Genomic DNA, 20033 nt, shown 5'->3' on the forward strand with positions numbered 1-20033 from the left:
CAACATATTGAAAAGATGTGTGGAAAGGAGGTAGACACAGTGCAAGATATTTTAATCAGTTATCTTTTATGCTCAGGAATAGCATAAGAATTATTCTATGAATTCAACTGATTATAAATTAATTGGAATTCTCACTCAAATTATTTAGATAAAGCTTGTTGTTCTTTATCTTTACATAATATATATTAAAATTGTGCTCCAATAAGAAGTGATTTCTTCAAGCTTCTTCATAGAATCTGTCATGGAGAACTTAGTTTTTTTGTCAATACAGCAGGAAAAAAAAACTTTCCATAGTACATTAACAATATGCTGCTGTGGACAACACGCAGTTTATTATATGCATTAAACCGTATATTTTATTTTATATATATATATATATACAACCATGATTAGAAAGTGAAGAGGGAAGAAATTATCAGAAGAAAAAATATAAAGAGTACAGACAATGCTCAACTCTCACTAACCCATTCTTGGATGAAAACACCTTAAATTCCTATGAAAATACACCTATTTGTTCTATAAAGAGCATGTTCTTTGATTTCCAGAACAATTAGATTCAAAATGTAGAAAGACTGGATGATTTTATTGCCTTAGGCTTAGATTAAATAGAAAGAAGCTTGTTAATAAAACAGAATTATGATTATGATTAAATTATGATTAAAAAACAGAAGCTTATTAATAAAAACCAAAGGGGAAAAATTGAGATTATTTGGAGTCAGAAACAAGACAAAGAGCAAAGCTTTCTGTATGCACATTTGAAGTAATAGCAGTAGCATTTAAGCTTATATACCGCCTTATAGCATACTGTCTGGGTGGCTTACAATGTAGAAGCATTATTTGCATATTGCTCTCAATGACCTGGTTCTTAATTTTATTGTTCTTGGAAGGATGAAATGCTGCATCAACCTTGAACCCTCACAGGATCGAACTCCAGGCTGCGGGCAGAGTTTGCCTGCAATACTGCACTTTAACCACTATACCACGAGGGGTCCTTTTCTATAAGACAATCCATATCACTCTTGATTGTCCAAAAGCCATATATGGTCCTAGTCTGCAGGCAGACTGGATAGTCTAGCTAAATTTTATGAGAAGGCCTGAACTTGGCAATACATATGGCTTTAATTCATTGATGATTGACATGCATTTCAAAAATTGTATCGGGTTCAACGTTGCTTTGTGATAGATTCTTTATGACTAAAGAATTGCATTGTCTTCAAAGAATTAGAAAACTGCAATTCAAGGGGGACGACTAATTATTCACATTAATATTTCATAGCAAATGATATTTATTTATTAAATTTATATATTTGTCTCTTGGGCAACGTAGATAATTAAAATAACAAAAAGCAAACAGTCAAAGCAATTTTAAAAAATAACCATGAAAATACAATTACTCCAATTAAAAGCTATAACTAAAACAAAAGACATGGTAGAGTGCATTCTAGAGCAGGTCTTCAACATTGACAACTTTAAAGACTTCAACTCTCTGTGGGCACGCAAGCTGTCGCCAGCTGCTCTTCTGGTTTCCGGTGTGTGCATGCTGCCGGCCAGCTGGTCTTCGTGTGCGCAAGTGTGCCAGAAACCCCAAAGACCAGCTGGCCAGCATTCGTATGCGCGTGGGTCAGCTGGTCTTCAGGTTCCGGGTGCGCACACCCGTTCTGGTTTGGGCACTCGGTGCTGAAAAGGTTTGCCATCATTGCTATATAGCGTTTTTATGTGGTTCAAAGTGCCTTAGATTAGGAACTAGCAATTTTTTGGGATGATGAACACCTTTAAAACTTTGACAGCTTACTGTGGCTCACAGAACAGTTGCTATTGTTGAGGTAGTAATTCACAAAGTAACAAAAGAAAAATAGGTGAAATTATTGATACCTTCCCTATAGCTCCCTTCCCCTCCAGGATGCCTCCTATCTTTATATTTATATGTTTATTTAGACAAGTAGATACCTTCTCATAAAAGCACTAGCTACCCACGATTTTTATTCTCTGAAAAAATGTTTTTCAGCTTCATCAACATTAAGATGGATGGACTTCAATTCCCAGAATTCCCCATTGAGTTGAGGTCCACACATTGAGTTGAGGTCCACACATCTTAAAAATAGCTGAGATCAAAAACACAACTCTAAAAAAACCTCTATGTGGTAGGACTAATAAAAGCCAAACGGGGAGTAATTAAAATCTCTCTCTTCTTCCAAGTAAAAGATGTGTTATGAGAGAAAACCAGTATCGGTTAAACTATATCCTGATGCTGTTTCATCTGTCCAAGTGGACCAGGATTTCCCCGGTGCAGCACTAAGAAAAAAGGAGAGCAATTTGGATCTTTATAAATCCAGATAAATAATTTAACGAACATGGTAAAACTGAATCACAAATGGTAACTATGCAACTAGATATGCTTGCATATGAGGATAATTTTAAATGGAAAATTGCCTTCCTAAGCTAATGAAGCCAAATCTATAGATACAAAAAGCTTATTGGGGGAAACAGGAAATGTAATAAAAAAACAAGGCAATACTCACGAAAGCAGCACTTTCAAATAGAGCCAATACAGTCAGTGTACCTAAAATAATTGCTCCTTGAATCTTCTTCAGATTTTAGCACGTATTCATTGCACAGATTATGTCAGGAGAAAAAGATCATTTGAGCCTCCTGCATCACTTACTAGCAGGCCCTTCTTAGTCTTTTTCTTCCCCACCCCCCACCCCTTGTTTTTCTACTTTCCTTTGGAGTACTTAATTCTCTTTATTTACAGATTATAGGAGGTTAAGTAAAAGCCATCTCTTTTGGAAGACTAATTGTTGCTTTGCTCCTAGCTGTAGTCAACAAATCAGAAATTATCTAGAGACTAAATTCTTCTTCCTAATAAAACTTGATAGAATTATAAAAATGCTGTCTGATTTTCATCAGTTTTGCTTCTGTATAAATGAGACTACATAGAAAAGAGTCTTTTGGGAAACGGATCTAAATTTCATCTATTCAGGGTATCTCAGCAATAGATCAAACATTTAGGGCCCGGTGTGATGCTATACTACTAGGGGTTGTCACAGGATTTCATTCTTAAAAATAAAAATATTTACTAAACCTAAGAAATTATTTTTGTACTATATTTCTTATAACTGAAAGACCCCACAGCTTCAAAAACAAACATGTTTACAGTATGTACAGAAAATTTACATGGAGCTCCGTCTTATGTTATCTATCACTGGGTTACATTCCAATAGAATATAAGACTGAAGACTTACACAAAATTTTAATCTAGATGTTTCAAGAAATACATTTTTGACAAACTCACTTTTATAACCTTTGAACACCTGATGGAATCAAAAATTCTCCTTTTGGTCAAAGACTTCTTCTATGGATTTCTATGATTTAAAAGGCATTCACTTTAGTAAATGAACAACATATATGTAATCACAGAGCCATTATCATCTTTGCTCTTTGCATTATTTATTTTTATTTATTAATTGTATCCCATCTTTATTATTTTTACAAATAACTCAAGATGACAATCATATCCAATACACCTTCCTCCTCCTATTTTCTCCACAACAACTCTGTGAGATGGGTTTGTTAGGATATGGTGTAAGCCTAACAGGTTGTCCAGGCAATAGATGGACAATATATGTGTTCTATGACTTTAACATGAATATGTATTCTAATATATGACTTTAATAAGTACTGCTGAGTCATTGTAATGCTGAGTCATTGTATCCTGATTGGATAAGCTCTGTTGTAACTATATTTAAGAAGGGAGCTGTAGTCATTGATGATATACTACCATTGTGTGTGGATATGCTATCATCGTGATCTGTTACCAGCGTGAATGTGCTGCTATTTATTATCTACTGCTGTTTTGTATGGTAAGAAGACTTTTGTATCACTGGACTGATTTGACTGGCAAAGACTTGGATTGTTTAAAGACTATGAGGTTGTTTTTCACTATAAAGTAAAAACTTTGATAAACCAGTTTGTATGTATTTTATTCATCGCTCTCAGCACCGTTTCCCTGTGCTCTACGCTCTGCTGGTTGGTTAACATAACAATATCCTTAACAGGGTTAAACTGAGAAAGAGTGATCAGCCCAAAGTTATCTATCTGGCTTTCATGTCTAAGGTGGGACTTGAATTTGTGGTCACCTGCTTTCTTGCTTGGTGTGCTTATATTTTTATATTATTTTTCCACCTTTGTAGAAAGAAATCAAATAGAGATAAATGGGGCAAATAAGGAAATAAACAAAAATAAAATTCAAACTGAATTTTCAGATAGACTACATTGCCTAATAGATATAACAGCTCCAATAAATTTGATCCAAATATTGAAAAAAAACCAAAGTAGGACTCAGATAATTAGTATGAAGCTTCAAATTGAGTAATTCATTCAAATTATTCTTATATAATTTTGCAATCACATAGATAACATGAAAAGATGCAATTAAATACTTATTTTTATTTAATTATACTTCAAACTTAGAAACATAATTAGTAAAATAAGTTCACAAGAATTTTCAAAAAATCCAAAGAGAAAACTGGCAGATGTTCATTTTATTCTAGGTGCAACTGAAATGCTGACCTAGGTATATATAATGTTCTTGTACTAATAAAAATAGCAAGTCAGATGAATATGGCAATGATTATACAACAAATTCGTTATGAGTCCAAAATACTCAGAATTCTTGAATCACTCATGCAGCAGGAGAATATATATGAAACAAACATTGAATAATGTTAGTATATGAATGATCTAAATTAGGCAAAAAATAATTTAAGCATGGATGACATATAAGATAATTTCAATGAAATTAGAAATTACAAAACAAGTGAAGCATAGAATATTGTGAAGGAAGGAGGAAAGAAAAGACAATTGACTGGAGAAGAAATTGATACAACGATAAATCCATTGTTCCCACAACCTTCTCAAATAGGGAAGAATTAAATATTTCCAAAGACATACAATAGTGTAGTATTTCTCAACCTTAGTGACTTTAAGACTTTAAGGTTAGGCTGGCTGGGGAATTAGATGCTGAAGTTTACATATCTTAAAGTTGTCAAGGTAGAGAAACATTGCAATAGTAGAATGACATTGGGATGTAGTGGTGGGCGGGCATATTTTGGGCATGGAGACTATTAAATTTTCACTTGTAAAGGATGGTTCAAGCTTCATTATTGTTGTTCTTTCCTACTTTAAAAATATTAAAACCACATCAAACAGCTGCTAAATAGCCTTTCAAGGACTATGTAATATGTGTATGTAATCCAAGGGCTTTTTCTCAAATTCTTAAATCAAAAGAAGTAGAAAGAAGTCAATGATAGTTGAAAATAAATATAATGTACTTTATTTTTTCATATCCCTACCATAGTATGTCATATAAATACTATATATAGTATATATAGTATTTATATACACACACACACACAGAGAGAGAGAGAGAGAGAGAGAGAGAGAGAGAGAGAGAATGTCAATGAGAAAGTCTACAAAAGTAGTTGTAAAGAAGCTCTGAAAAATTTACTAAGTGGAAGATAATATTTTGCTATTTATGCATTTTTATTTTTTGTAGAACACCTGGAAAGAATGAATGTCAATCTTCTATCAATAATATGTTTGGAAATAAGCTTCTTTGTTCAAAATATAGCTAATGTTCAGTTTCAGAAGATGCTGGGAAGATATTATTGGATCTGCATGATTTCATTGTTTTTGAAAGTTTTGAATGGATTCAGAAAAATCTTTGTATAGTTTTGTATTTTGAGCAAAGAAAATCTTAGTGAGACAGCAAAATTGTTTGTTTATATAGAGTATTTTTACATGATTTTTGTCTAAATAAAATATTCCTAATATTTCAGGTAACAGTCAGTTCTCCGTGGGTGAATAATTGATGCTTGGCAGGTGGGTGAAATATGGTAATCCACACATTTAAAAACTTAAAAAACATGTTTTTTTTTAAATAAAACTTCAACATTCATATGTTTTGGATCAGTAGTTTGCTCTAGAAAAACAAAACTATAACAGAGAATGCCTTTCCATTTTTCTTGAGAAGGGACTCATTCCATCTTTCTTTAGTATAAGAATTGTGTTTTTTGGGAGGAAAATAATGCCTTAGGATTTGTAGCCAACACTCTAGAAACTCACTTTTTATGGATCCTTTTGCAGTTATGCCCAATTCTTTCATTTTGAAAGAGAGAAAAAAATATTAAACTTTTACTTTAATTATTAGCCTGGTGTTTGACAAATAAATGGATTCCTGACCCTACCCTAACTTCAGAGTAAATAGGAATGTATTGTTGACAGGGAACTGAGGAAGTTTTACTATATGTGCATAAATCCAGTTATGCTTCTGTTTTTAACAGTCATTCATAAGGATGACTAATAAATCTTTTTCCCCAGATTTTCTTCTCTTGATCTAACCGACTTCTAAATCAGTTTGCCCATCCCTTAGCTCATGGGTGTTCAACATTGTTGTGGCTAAGAGATGCATTTTAGAAAGAATCTAGGTGCCAGATTGCTTGGGTCAGGAATTTTGCTTATGTTTTCTTGAATACAGAGAATAATGTATGAACGTATTTTTAAAGCTATGTAATACTGAGTAACTTTTATGCTTATAAAATTTATTTATTTATCATATGTGTACAGCTGCCCAGCTCACATGGTGACTGGGCAGTGTACATAATAAAGCTAAATACATAAAAAATATTAAAAACCACAATTTAAATTTTAAAAAAAGAACAAAAAAATTATAATAGAAAAACATACAGAGAATGCATCAGTTAACTATCATGAAACCAGGGGTGAAATCCAGCAGATTCTGACAGGTTCTGGAGAACCGGCAGTGGAAATTTTGAGTGGTTTGAAGAACCAGCAAATACCACCTCTGGCTGGCCCCAGAGTGGGGTGGGAATGGAGATTTTGCAATATCTTTTCCCCAGAAGGTGGGTTTTTTTTGTTTTGTTTTTTTGTTTTTTTGTTTTTGCTTTAATTTATATGCCGCCCTTCTCCGGAGACTCAGGGCGGCTTACAATGCATTAAGCAATAGCCTTCATACTTTTGTATATTTATACAAGGTCAGCTTATTGCCCCCACAATCTGGGTCCTCATTTTATCTACCTTTGAAAGGATGGAAGGCTGAGTCAACCTTGAGCCTGGTGAGATTTGAACTTGCAGTAATTGCAAGCAGCAGATGTTAATAACAGTGCTTTAGTCCACTGTACTATCAGGCTCTTAAGTGAGGAAGGAATGGGGATTTTGCAGTATCCTTCCCCTGGAGTGGGGTGGGAATGGAGATTTTGCAGTATCATTCCCCTGGAGTGGGGTGAGAATGGAGATTTTGCAGTATCCTTCCCCTGCCACGCCCACCGAGCCTTACCATACCCACCAATCCATGCCCACAGAACTGGTAGTAAAAAAATTTGGATTTCACCACTGCATGAAACCACCTAACATGCTGCACTATATCAGTTGTTACTAACAGTGGTTACAGGACTATGGTTACTTAAGTTGTTTTAATCATTCAATCATGTCCGACTCTTGGCGACTTTATAGGAAAGTTCTCTCCATGCTACCTTGTCATGCTCTCCTAAGACCAGCAACAATTGCTAATACAGATTAAGTGAAAATATGCTAGATCATCATGCAGAATGTTTAAAAATAGATGGCAACTTTTATTTGTGTTTAGTACCTTTTTAAGTAATGTATCTTTTCATGATTTGAGTAAAATGCCATAACTATGTCCAGCTTATCCATCAATGGAACATTTCTGCACATTCAGGATTGTGTAGACCACAGTTTCTCAAGCTCATATTGGCTGGGAAATTCAGGTAGGAAGTCTACACATGTTCCAGTTGCTCAGGTTGAGAACCACTGATCAAGACTATATGTTATAGCTAACTATGATAGGGCATTTCAACTTTCAATTTCCAAATATCAAGAGTTGTGACATGCCTTGGGGATTGTAAATATATTTTGGTTAATTTAATATAATTTAGATGTGCTTGGTAGGTAAGTAAATAACATAACTTTTTAACATTTTGTTTGTTCATGACAGATAAAATAGTTGTTGTATTTACCAGCTTGGTAAAATTGTACTATTCTATTTGACAGCATATCATGGCCTCATATAGCATCTCCAGGCTAATTCTCAGTGGATTAAATTGCATTATTGAAAACTTTTTAAAAAAATAATAATCCCAGAATCAGACATTTGGTTTAGTTTTCATACTTTCACAGATCAGTTGATATTGGTTCAATCTTCTGAAAACATTATTTTCCTGGCGATAAAAGGAAATTTCTCAGAAGAATCCATGAAACTTTAACTTCTATTGAGAGAACTCGAATAAAAAAAGGAAGCTACCTGTAAAAATATATGAATGGGCATGTAATATTTATCTATTAAATTAAATTAGATTTCTGCCTCCATTATGTGAACATGGGATTAATGAAAATTCTGACTGCAGCCACCTGATACAAATTTTATCATCTTTACCAATTCATCTAATGAAATGATTTTGTTCTTCTTTCTTTAAATCTGCAGTAGTGAAGGGGAATACATTGATGCATTGATTTTGGAAAGTAGGTTAAGATTCCTTGATTTCTATGCAAAACTTTTCATCATGCTTACTTTGTTGCAAATAAAAACAACAGCAGTGGCTCACTCAATATGTGCTTTGCTGTGTAATTTGGTTATTAACTTATCAATGAAGTTTATCTTTGGAAATAGTTTGAAACATGAAATATTTATTCATTTGTTGAAAAGGGGGAAAAAAAGAAAATGATAAGGTAGGCAAAGAAATCACTGCTCAAATCTCTCTCAGCTCACAATGAACATCCAGGAATGCTACCCTGTTTCCCCCAAAATAAGACATCCCCTGATAATAAGCCCAATTGGACTTTTGAGCGCATAGCAATAAGGCCAAGCGCTTATTTCAGGGTTCAAAAAAATATAAGACAGGATCTTATTTTCGGGAAAACACGGTATTAAGATGAGAAGATTACTGTATCTTCTAGATTCTAGAATTGGATATCTTCTCTATTAACGCATGTAACCTGGTGTTTTAAAAAGATAACTTGTTATTACTTCAACTGAAAATAAAACTCAATATCTCAGATGAAAATTCTGAATCTTTTTATATCTATCTGTTGTGAATCTAACTTAATGGGATTCTATTTCTATAGTTATGAGTTGTAACACTTATGCATCTAGACATTTATGAAAAGTAATAAGGAATAACATAATTTCTGCTGCCATGTTCACAGACTGAAGCACAAATCTTCAAAGCCAGTGATAGATGTCTGGCAGAAGGATGTTGCTTCCAGACAACCTGTTTTGATGAGGTGCTTCATCTTGCACAGAAACATTCACACTGAAACACAAGTTATCAAGATGTACTGCTTCATCTCAAGAGTGTTTTTGTTATTACTATTACAGTTTTAATATACTAAAAAGAAAAGGCCTGGGGGAAAATAATTAAAATGTGAAAAAGGAAACAGTTAAAACAAGAACATATGATGTTACAATGAGATGCTAGTCTGATTTTTAAATACAACGCTAAACTTTGAACGAATTGAATCAAACAGTTCAGTCTTCCAATCAGGAGTGAAATGCTCTCGGTTCAGACCGGATCGCCTGATCTGGTAGCAATGGAGACGGGTTCGGAGAACCGGTAGCAAAAATCCCTGCCCCCCCCATTGCCCAGCTGAGCCGCGCAATCATCAGAGGCTTTTTTTTAATTTTTAAAAGCATTTTTTCTACAAACTCTTTGGCCGAAAAAATGCTTTTAAAAGTAAAGAAAAAAGCCTCTGATAATCGTGCAGCTCAGCTGGGATCATCAGAGGCTTTTTAAAAAAAAGAAAGCCGGACTTCCTGTGCTCCGCGAACGCCGATGGACGCTCCTTCGAGAGCTCCAGCCCCGTGACTCTGTTAGCCGCTAGAACAGCGAAAATCTGCTGTCTAGCGGCTTAAAACTCTCCCCCAACTCCCGAGCAGGGGAAGAAGAGGGAGAGAAGAGCAAAAGGGTCTGGGTAGAGCTCCCCTAGACCCCCAGGTTTTTCTTTCTAAGCCTGAGGTTTGCAGGGTGAGAGCTTCCTGAAAGCCCATCAGTTGCTCCGGATCTGGGACAAGTCTGCTTTATGCAGACCAAGGCGTTCGTGACCACACCAGCAATGCAACTTTAAGGATTACAAAAATTTTGACCATGGATGCTGGCAGAGCAAACTCAGGAGAACAAAAAAATGCAAGTATTTTGAAACTCCGTTTAAAAGGAGAAGAAATGGCGCCTGAGGGTATGGAGACGAGGGCTGGAAGATTACTGCCGGGTGAGTCAGCAAACTCACAAGCTGTGACTGTAAAGGGTTTCAAGTACTTTTAAACTTCTTTACTTCTGCTCTTTTGGAATCAATTGATAGAACTTTTCAAAAATATAATTTGCAGCATAACAGGGATTTGCTGGTCGGGAAAGAGGCAGAAATTATCCAGCCTATTTGGGAAGACAAAGAAGTCGTTAAGATAAAGAACCTTAAGATGGAGGTTGACGGCGAAACAAAGGACTTGGCAGAGGTTTCCATACAACTAATCAAAAAGCAACAAGTAGATTCTTTATTGCTAACTGATAAATCTTATGGTGACAATTTTTGGTTCTACAGACAAAGGAATGGATTGATCGACCATACAAGCAAGAAGAGTCGATATGGGGGTTTCAAACCAGAGGAAATAAATCTAAGAAGGGAACGGGTTTTAAAGATTTTAAAGATACATCAATGTCAAATTAAAATTCAAAAACTCTCCAAAATAAAAGCAGAGGAGAAGAAGAAGGACTGGAAAAATATAGAAAGAAAGGAATGAAGAATGTTTTATTGATGTATTAAGATTTTAAAATGTTTGAATCTTGGGAATAAAAGCAGGAGGAAGAAAGGAAGAAGAGTAAAATGGTTAATTAAAATTTAATGGATAGTTTCCTGAAGGTTGTGAATTTGGGGGCAATGTAGGTGTTCCCATGGATTCCTGGAGGGCCGAATTTCCAACCAACGGCCCTGGCCCAGCAAGTCGAACATGAGGACAGCCTGCTGCGAGCTTTTGGACTCTTTTGAGCCGCTCGTGAGGCTGTCTGGGGCTGTGGAGCGCTGTGAGGCTATGGCGGCGCACACGGGAGGCTTGAAATTGATTGTGGCGGCGCCTTTTGCCTTGGCGTCCCCCCAGCGGTGGCCGGATGGGGTAGGGGTGTGTGAGGGTGATGGCGGCATGCATGAGCGCCGCTGGACACCCCCCCTCCCCGAAAAAAGCTCGGGACTGCCAGCAGCAGCGGCAATGTTGGGTGCGGCGGCTGCGGCGGCGGGACTGAAATGGCGGTTGCTGGGGCGACGCCGAGGGGAGTGGCACAACCCTGGTGGAACTTTTCAAACTTAGACCTTTTCCAACTGGTCTATTGCCAGCTGTGGAAGGGGAGTCCTGGCGAACTGATTTGGAGCTACCTGATTGGTAGCTCTCCTGAAGACCTTCTGAAGACCTTGGGACTTGGGGGGGGGGGGAATTAGAAGATCTTGTGGAGACTGGAGGGGTTGGGAAGAGCTAGGCTATGATTGGCCTATCGCCCCGGTCCATCTCCCCCTCCCCCCCCCTTCCCCCTTTTCCCACCGCGGCCCGGTTGTGGGCGTTGGTTGGGATCATTATCATCCGGATTGGAGCCTTTCCGCATCTGGACTCATTACCCCTTAAAATAACTACAGCTGACCCCCGCCTCCGGCTATATCATCAGTACTATTGTCATCTGTACTACCTTGCTGTCAGGAGATGTTTAAACCTGAGCATGGGCACTGAGGGAGTCACTTTGTTGCAGCTGTCACCGAAGAAGATCTGCTGTTACCAGCCGCCCTGAGAGGATGGCTTGGTCACTGCTTTCCCGGGGCAGCGGCCTGAGACTCCTCTCCACTGTAGTGAGAGGACAGTGGAGTCCGGTTGACCCATGCCGAAATGGACCTTCTCTCCTGGACCTTTTTTTAATCAGCACCATTGAATCCTTGGACTTGTTCATCTTCCCCAGACAGACTATAGGATGTATTCACCGGCTGAGCTCTTCGCGCTGCGAGACTCCCCCCTCTCGCAGGCCTGGCCCTCCATGTTGTCGAGGGCCTATCTTGATGATGGATTTTGGAATCCTGAGAGATGGCATGCAGCGAAGAGGGGGTTGAGGGGGTTTTTATTTAAATTTTTAATGAAAATTTTAAGGGGACCCGGGAGGAAGGGAGGGGGTTGTAAAAGTGGACCTGGGAGGGTACAGATAGCTACTGAGCGGGGCGATAGGTTGATTGGTTGCAGCAGAGGGGTCGGGAAAGGAAATTTATCGGGGGAACAGGGGGGCAACAGGAAGGGCAATGAAATTGAAATAATTTATTTATTTTATTTATTTATTTAATCAAATTTCTATACCGCCCTACTCCCGAAGGACTCAGGGCGGTGAACAGCCAAGATAAAGTACAGATAATACAAATATTAAAAATCCCTTAAGATTATTAAATATTTTGGCCGAAACACAGATTAAAACACCCAATTTATAAAATCACAAATTAAAAAATTTAAAAAATTTAAAAGAGGGGAGTTAGGCCAGGCCAGCTTGCTGAAATAGAAAAGTTTTGAGAGCACAGCGAAACGTGTGCAGGTCCGGGATCTTCCGTATCTCTGGGGGGAGCTCGTTCCAGATGATAGGTGCCCCCACAGAGAAGGCTCTCCCCCTGGGGGCCGCCAGTCGACACTGTTTGGCCGATGGCACCCTGAGGAGCCCCTCTCTATGGGAGCATACTGGTCGGTGAGAGGCTATTGGTAGCAGAAGGTGGTCTCGTAGATACCCGGTCTGATGCCATGGAGCGCTCTAAAGGTGGTAACCAAAACCTTGAAGCGCACCTGGAAGACCACCAGGAGCCAGTGCAGCTCGTGCAAGAGGGTGGTCACATGGGAGCGCCACGTCGCTCCCATAACCACCCGTGCGGCCGCATTCTGGACCAGCTGGAGCCTCCGGGTGCTCCTCAAGGGGAGCCCCATGTAGAGAGCATTGCAGTAGTCCAAGCGGGAAGTAATGAGAGCATGAGTGACCGTATTTAATGAGTCCCGATCCAGAAAGGGACGCAACTGGCGAATCAGGCCAAATAATGAGTGGGAGGGGCAGGTATGACGGGTGCAGGGGGCCATATCATGTGTCGGGGGTGCGCACACGCTGTTTACGAGCAATTGCTCACTCCGGCCCCCAATGTGCGACTTGTGGCCTGGGTTGTGCAGAGTCTCAGGCCCAGGGTCAGCGGCTGATGTTGTGTAATGCCAGGTCGGTTGTTAATAAGGCCCCCTTCATTTGTGATCTTATTTTGGAGGGGGGTGCGGACCTGGCAGGTATTACGGAGACCTGGTTGGGCCAAGAGGGGGGTCCCCCTCGTTGAAATGTGCCCACCAGGTTTCTGTGCATTTCATCAGCCAAGGGCCCAGGGGAGGGGTGGGGGAGTGGCGATGATTATTAGGGAAAGTCTTTGTCCGAGGGAGACCACTGTTCCTCAGATAGCCGGATGTGAGTCCCTTTTTGTGAAGTGGGGCCGTGGGGTGCAGATGGGTTTGCTAACTACGTACCTGGCTCCCTGCCACGTAGCAGCGACCCTGCCCGAGCTACTTGACGTCATTGCCGGGGTGGCGGTTGAGACTTATTGTCATGGGGGATTTCAACCTTCCATCCGTGGGTGAGGCATCAGAGGTGGCTCGGGAGTTCATGGCTTCCATGACGGCCATGGACCTGACCCAGTTAGTTCAAGGCCCCACTCACATAGGGGGACACACTCTGGGCTTGATTTTTGTCTCTGGTCAGTGGTTGAATTATCTTGGTAGAGGGGACCTAGATATTAAACCCTTGTCATGGACAGATCATTCGCTCCTTCACTTGGACTTTCCTACCGTTTTCCTCAAGAAGCCTTCCCTGGACCCAGCTGAATTAGCTAACTACCGTCCGGTCTCCAACCTTCGCTTTGTTGCAAAGGTTGTTGAGAGCGTGGTGGCATGACAGTTTCCCCAACACCTGGATGAAGCTATCTATCTGGACCCATGCCAGTCGGGCTTCAGGCAGGGGTACAGCACAGAAACAGCATTGGTCACGTTGGTGGATAATCTCTGGAGGGCTCGGAACAGGGGCTGCTCCTCTGTCCTAGTCCTATTAGATCTCTCAGCGGCTTTTGATACCATCGACCATGGTATCATGCTGCAGCGGTTGAGGGGGTTAGGAATAGGGGGCACCGTTTTGCGGTGGTTCTCCTCCTTCCTCTCTGACCGCTCGCAGTTTGTGTTGGCAGGGGGGCAGAGGTCGACCTCGAGGCACCTCGCATGGGGAGTGCTGCAAGGGTCGGTCCTCTCGCCCCTTCTGTTCAACATTTATGTGAAGCTGCTGGGTGAGATCATCCGTGGTTTTGGGGTGAAGTGTCATCTGTATGCTGATGATACTCAGCTGTACATCTCCACCCCAGACCACCCCAACGATGCCCTTGATGTGATGTCTCGCTGCCTGGAGGCCATGTGGGTCTGGATGGGGAGGAACAGGCTCAGACTCAACCCCTCCAGGACTGAGTGGCTGTGGCTTCCGGCGGCCCAATATAGTCAGCAGGTGCCATCGCTGACTATTGGGGGCGAAAATTTGCCCCCCACAGAGAGGGCTCGCAATCTGGGTGTCCTCCTGGATGCACGGCTGTCTTTAGAAGAGCATATGACGGCCGTGGCCAGGGGGGCCTTTTATTAGGTTCGCCTGATTCGCCAGTTGCAGCCCTTTCTGGACCGGGACGCCTTGCGCACGGTCACTCATGCCCTTCTCACCTCCCGGCTGGACTATTGTAATGCTCTCTACATGGGGCTCCCCTTGAAGAGCACTCGGAGGCTCCAACTGGTCCAGAATGCGGCCGCGCGGGTGGTTATGGGCGCAACTCGCTGTGCCCATGTGACACCCCTCCTGCGCGAGCTGCACTGGCTCCCAGTGGTCTTCCGGGTGCGATTCAAGGTGCTGGTTACCACCTTTAAAGCGCTCCATGGCATAGGACCCGGGTACCTTCGAGACCGACTTCTGCCACCAATAGCCTCCCACCGGCCAGTTCGCTCCCACAGAGAGGGTCACCTCAGGGTGCCATCGGCCAAGTTATGTCGGCTGGCGACACCCAGGGGGAGGGCCTTCTCTGTGGGAGCCCCAGCCCTGTGGAATGAATTGCCCCCGGAAATACGTAAGATCTCCGACCTCCAGATATTTCGCTGTGCACTGAAGACTCTGTTGTTCTGCCAGGCCGGGCTATCGACATGATAATTTTAAATTGGGGTATTTTAAATTTCTGGCGTTTTAAATAGAGCCAAATTTATTTAATAATTTTAAATTTTAAATTGATGTTTGTCTTGTGTTTTTAAATAGGCTGTACACCGCCCTGAGTCCTTCGGGAGAAGGGTGGTATAGAAATAAAATTATTATTATTATTATTATTATTATTATTATTATTATTATTATTATTATTATTATTATTATTATTATTATTAATTATATTCTGAGAAACGAAGTAAGAATATTTTATTGATGTATTAAGAGATTTTTAGAACGTTTAATATGAGATTTTAGTATTTTAAATGTTGAAATAGAATAGTGTTTGAGGGTTTGAATGAAATTTATCAGTGTTTGTTAATGTTTCTAAAACTCTAAAAGTTATTGGATTATGCTAAGAAAAAGGCTTTTATACTTAGGAAGAAAGAATTTAATTTAATTGATTTTCAGAATTTATAAAGGGAAGGTTGATGAATAATTTGTAAAAAGGGAGTTAAAGTGTGTGAGGGAGTTTTGAATCTTGCAGTAAGTTAGAATATTTTAGCATATGTTTGTTAAATGTTATACCCTGTTTTTGCTCTGGGAATTCAGGGGTGGGAGGTGGGGAGGGGGGGGGGTTGAAGGTTGGGTTAGGATATAAAACGGAGAGACAGATAATTGTATTAACAGATAAGTAAATGTGAGGGAAATGTTACATTAAATGAAATGAAAAGATGTACTTAGACGATACAATGAATGATTGATTATATATTGTATATTTGTTTGTTCATAAAATAAAAAACTTTTTTCTTAAAAAAAAAAAGAAAGGCAAGTTAGCTGGGATTGTCAGAGGCTTTTTTAAAAAAAAAGCCTCTGCCGATCAGGCTAGGAGCTGAGATCGTCAGAGGCATTTTTTTTACAACCTCTTCAGCCGAAGAGATTGTAGAAAAAATGGTTTTAAAAGTAAAAAAAAAAAAAAAGTTGGCCACGCCCACTCAATCATATTACCCCCAACACCAAGCCACACCCACAGAACCGGTAGTAACAAATTTTACATTTCACTACTGCTTCCAATTAAATAATAGCCATTGAAAGTGAACACATTTTATCAGTACAAAGACTAATAATGGATAGTCTTTCCAACTTTAAAGAGTAATTTTTGTTATTGCCTTTTTAACTACTCCCCATGAGGTTTGTAAACAGATAACTTTCATATAGTAATAAATCCCAAATTTGGGGTATATCATTTAAAAGCATAGTCACACCCTTAACTCATATTGTGGGTGAAGTTTAACCTCATCCATTCCTACATTTAAGGAGTAGTGAGTGGTCCATACTGATGATGAGGCAAGCAGAAAAGGAAAATCTGCTCTTGATCCCAATTCTTCTTGGCAAGGGGCAGAGATGATGCCTTTTCCTCAAGGTGTTTGACATCCAAAATTCACCAGGCAATAGTTGACTGGGAGCATTAAAGGAGGTCCTGCACATTAAAAAGTATGCACTCAGAATTTACTTCCAGAATTGCTGAGAGAAACTTCAGAACAAGGCAGAGCAATACAGTCTGACAATTGTGTATCATTTTAGGGCTAGGAGGAGAGGTTAATATATAGAACTGCTTCAAAGAGATGCTTTGCATGAACATATATCAAAGTAAAGCATCCCATTGAAGCTTAACGGAGGTCTGTACAACTGAACAGGTTTTTTTCTTTTAAAAAATATATGACTTGGTTTTAAAGCAGGACTAATTATATTCAAGCATCACTTTGATTGAACTTTTTTTAAAAAAATCTGAAGTAAGTTAAATTTCAATGAACGCAGAGTGAGGAAAATTACACATAGACAATATTATAACAAAGATTGATATATTTTGCCATGTGTTTGTGCTAGCAATCCATACGTCTGCATACAGTTAAAGAGTTAAATATCAGCACTACTTGAACGGTTGTATTATAGATGACCAAAAAAGTTACTTTGAAAAGGAGCTAGATATGCCTTTAGATGGTGGCAGTTTATTATGTGTAACATGATAAAGCCTTGATCCTTTAAAAGCTTGTATTGTTTGCTTTGAGTACAATGGCAGAACTATTTATTTACTTCTTACTTTTTATTACTGAAGAATTTTCCTGCTCTTGTACTAAGAAAAATAATGGACATTATTTCAAACTAATGTTCAGATGGAACAGAGGGAACATATTATAAATTTTGCAGTAGGGAATATGCTGTTATCACAAAATGAGCCCTATTCTCTTTTTTTATTGATTCTTTGTGTCTGACTCCTCAGCAAAACCTCAACAGAAATTGCCAGACATGGAACTTCATACAATTGAGTTTTAGGCATGAACTCAGCTAGAGGCTGTCAGAATAAGGAATTTTTCCTGACCATCCGAATAAAGATAGATTGACTAATTGTTCTCAGTTAATTAATCTCTACTAAAGTGGGGGGTACAAATTCCCTCTTTATATCACACAGTCCACAGGTGTTGCCTTTTGGTCTACTCTATGGGCCAATAGATTTTTCTATGTAGTGTTTTATAGCTTTGAATCTGGGTGGTTATTAACTATTTGTTTAAATAATGTCTATTTCCTGGAAATCACTGGTTCTTATCCATATGACTCTTCTATATACCCATTTTTCTAATTTCTGTGGTATATCAATTCTGAGAATCGCTACTTGCTTTAGTCATCCAAATATGTTAAGCCTTATTCTTATATATCAAATAATATAAAGAGGTTAAAAAAAACAATTTAAAAAGAAATCAGTAAAAGTCATTTCAAATCTCAAATTTTCCACTGACTGACCTTCAGGGAAGAAATAACAGACTGAAGACAGTTTCCTGAACAGCAGAGTGACAACAACAGCAGAATGAAAAGCCAACGAGTAGACAAATGTCTGTGAACAAAGAGAGGACTTGAGATTGACCACAAGTGTTCCAGACAGCTGCTCCTCATGAAGACATTACAAGATAATAGCATCAACAGAGACATCAGCCTCTGTGGAGAGACTGTATTTAAAAGATGTTTTGGAAGATGAAGAGCAGGAGTGTCAAACTCATGTCGTCACAGCAGTGTCACGTGAGGTATCATGATTTACCCTCCTTTGCTAAACTGGGCATGGGTGTGGCCAGCATATGATGCATCTGGCTCGCGGACTGCGAATTTGACACCCCTGATATAGAGGCACTGTGGAAGACCATTGTATTTTGAGGAATTAAGTGACATACTTTGATTTTTCCTTCATATTAAAAAAATTCTGAGCTATTTTACCTGCTTGATTTTCATTTTTGCTTGATGAATAAGGAAAGAGAGGAAGGGGGGAAAACTTCACAAAACTGTAGACTGTTTAGGTTAGCAGGTTGGCTTATCAGTAAAGTTTTCAGAACTCTCATTTCCATCCCAGTTATGCATCATCCAGTCAAGGTCATCATCCAATCTCCTGGCCATGGAAATGCCAAGTTTTAATAAAAACTCTGAATGTTGTTCTTTTTGGATTTTGGCTTGAGCACTCAGTGTTGTGCAAAACCGGCCTTTCGTGTCTCCCCACTATTGTTACTAGAGCTTCCAACAGCCAAAGTGAGAGCATCTGCTTGGTATGTTATGCTTTTATGATTGTTTACATCTGCCTGCTAAAGTTATTAATAAAGTTTAATATCTTCTTATCCTCTAGTGTGCTCATTATCTCTGGATCCTCAAAGAACCAATTGTCTGGCACCTGGCCACTATCTGACATTGGCAAAACAGAGTAAGTTTACACGACAAAATCAAGACTAAGTTTAAAGTACATTTACAAATGATAGGCTATAAGAATGATATGGGAAAAGATGCAACCCTGGACATACAAAAGAAATTGACTATGAATAATTAAAAGGGATATACAAACAATAAATCAGTAGCTATTATGATAGCAGTTGAAAGGAATGATGCTAGCAGCAGCTGCATCAAAGTTACCAAAATCTGATCTGCTTGTGACAGCAAGCTAACTTTTTTCTCCTTACATCATCATACTTTCTTCCAGTAATAGTGGATATTCTATTTCCTAGTAATAATGAATAGCATTATTTTTTCATATTTTTATATTTCAGGTACTGCTGATATAATCTTTTGCTTCAGAAATACATGCTGGTGTTGATCTAAGAGGAGATGCACAAATTCCTCTGCGTGCCCCTATAAGAAAATGTTATCTTATCTTGGGGGGCGGGGGCTTGTACCACTCAAAGCAGGGTCTGGAATGACAATCTGCAGATGCAATAAGAGTGATATACTGATGCTTCACCACCCTTACCACAACAAAGTTGGCCTTAATTGCAGTTCTAACCCATGTTTGTTCTAGTTTGCCTTTTGTTGAGTGTCAGAGATTCTGTTGACATCTCTTCTCTTGTTTCATCTCATTCAGATCCAAGGGGAGTGCCAGCATCCCAAGAAGAGAGAGATTGCATGGGCGCAATCCAATCCAAGACCCTTATTCAAAGCGGCAACCAAGATATTAAATGGACCATGCAACAGACCAACAGGGTTAACCCCCAGTTCCCTCTGAAACTGTTCTGGGTCCATCAAGTGCCAAGGGCAGACCAATTAATAGGTCCAACTTCCTTACAGCAGGCAGTGGTACTACAGAACCCATAGAAATCAGTGTGTGATTCTACCATGACATATGGGACCCTGAGAGCTTCTCCAATTTCAGATCACTTTGCCATTGCTCCAATAGGATTACAGAATCCAGAATGTGTCCCCTATCCTGAGTCAAGCTCTGGCTCTGGATAG

Source organism: Pituophis catenifer, unplaced genomic scaffold (genome assembly GCF_029215685.1).
Source record: "Pituophis catenifer annectens isolate HBS135680 unplaced genomic scaffold, rPitCat1.0.hap2 SCAF_3, whole genome shotgun sequence".
Lineage (NCBI taxonomy): Eukaryota > Metazoa > Chordata > Lepidosauria > Squamata > Colubridae > Pituophis > Pituophis catenifer.